Below are 2,082 nucleotides of genomic sequence, written 5' to 3'. Positions count from 1 at the left end.
CAGACGTGTGCTCTTCCGATCTATTACATACCTGTAGAATGCGTGACAGATGAGATCGACATGCATGACGGATCGACATCGTTCCACAAGTGTATATCACACCCTCGACCGATGGACGGCTTCTCCTGCACATCCTGATATTCCTGATAACTCCTTAAAGCCTCTTCAGGCTTCCCGTTCCTGGATATCCGACAGTCTCGCTATTCAGGGTCTCATTATAATAGAACAATTGATAGCAATTCATTACTTTATCACTGTCTTCCTCCAAAAGTGACACAACTCGAAAAATTAATTTTTTCTTTTGAAGATTAATGCGTTTATTCAATTTATTCAATAATTCTATCTGACTGGCAGAAATCATGTTTTTTTTTTATTTTGTCGCTTTTGAATCAAGAATACCATATACCAATTATATTGATAATTTTAAACTTATCCTGAAATATGTGTATCGTCAGCGTTATTAGTAAAGGGCTTAATTTGGAGACGTGGGATAAATGCGGATAATTCATTGTAATTAGAATTTCATTGTAATTATAATGCAAGTTCTGTTTTATTTATATTGTACATTATATATAACATATATGACAACGCACGGATATTAAAACGTAGTTTTAAAGTACATTATGCATAGTAATAGTTTCCCGAAGGTATAGTTAATAATTTTTTATATATCTTAATCTAAGAATCATTATTTCTGTCTCTATTAAAAATAAAAATCAAAATTAAGACATACAGTTCTTATCAAGAATAACGGAACGGGAAATATATTTACATCAAGATTATATTTTTAAAGATCTTAAAGATTTTATACCTAAGACAAAAGCTTCGAAATTAAAGGATCTTCTTTTATTTTATAATATTGCAATGTCGGTTATTATAACGGCCAGCTCAATTTAAGTTATAAAACTTGCGATTGTCGACCCACTCGAATTTCTTGCAATGGTTCTTACATTCCGTACCGTCTCCAGGTCTGAAATGTGTATGTTCTAATTAAGCTTACCTAGAATTTTTATATGTTAAGATATACTTAATACATTAAAAGTAATTCAAATAAATTCTATACGCTATATATCTTAATTCAAGAATCTTTAAAAAACGAGTTAAATGAACTTAAAGCTTACTTCTTTGAACTTGCGATACTTATAAGTAAGAATTAATTAAATAGATAATAAATGTTAATAAATGTAATGTGTCTCTTACTTACAATCTCCTGTCGGACACACACATTATAACGTCAATATCAGTTCTTGTCAATTCCTCATAAAACACCTGACACAAACAAGAACTACTATTCTAATTATTAACGTACATTTAGTACCGACGCGAGAATAAGAGAAAATAATTAATTATTACTAATAAATGATTGTTATTGTTAATAACAATTATTGTCCGTTAGGTGAAAATTTACGCGGTAGAAAATATCAAAGCCGGGACTGATTGATCGGATGATTGAATAACATTTCTCCGTACTTCTATGAATATTAATTTATATTACAATACGGTAGTATTCACTAACGTAGTCAACACTGTAGGACAGCGATATAATAAGTGCGAGATATACAAGGAGAGAATTTTCTTTTAAAATTTACCCTGAAAATCATGTTAATTGTGGGACAATATAGTATTTAGGCAAATTTTACTGTGCACTACAATAAATTTTACTGCGAAATCCTATTATAGTGCACAGTAAAATTTGCCTAAATACTATATTGTCTCATAATTAACATGATTTGCAGGGTAAATTAAAAAAAAAATTCTCTCCGTGTATGGGACGTTGCCGGGATTGAATTCAAAGGCGAACACGACCTGAATGACGTCTAATATCTGCATGGAAAAAAAAAATTTCGCTGCCATAGCTAATCAGGGTTGGTTAAAACTGTGTTTGCTGCCGTAACTATAAATTTATACACTATAGCAAAATAGTTTGCTGTAGCTTCTAATAGGTAAACAAAATAGCAAGACATGCATGTCTGTTAGGATCACATTGTATAGCGACATAAAAATAGTTATCAGAACTAACCGATATGTTCACGGAAAAGAGAAATTTCGCTACCATAGTTAATCATGATTTGCTAAAACTGT

The 2,082-nt window shown here is 31.1% G+C and overlaps 1 long non-coding RNA gene across 1 annotated transcript; it reads right to left on the bottom strand.

Moving 5' to 3' along the window:
- Positions 1–666: 666 nt before the first annotated feature.
- On the bottom strand, positions 667–1,637 carry LOC105449846. Its single transcript, XR_974376.1, has 2 exons — positions 1,205–1,637; positions 667–970 (listed from the first exon to the last, which is right to left on the bottom strand). It is a non-coding gene; the product is annotated as an uncharacterized LOC105449846 (long non-coding RNA).
- Between the last annotated feature and the right edge of the window lie 445 nt (positions 1,638–2,082).

This window comes from Wasmannia auropunctata, unplaced genomic scaffold, assembly GCF_000956235.1.
Source record: "Wasmannia auropunctata unplaced genomic scaffold, wasmannia.A_1.0 LD336071.1, whole genome shotgun sequence".
Taxonomy (NCBI): Eukaryota; Metazoa; Arthropoda; class Insecta; order Hymenoptera; family Formicidae; genus Wasmannia; species Wasmannia auropunctata.
Note: the sequence above shows the minus strand (reverse complement) of the source record. Positions and strands in the feature narration are given on the sequence as shown.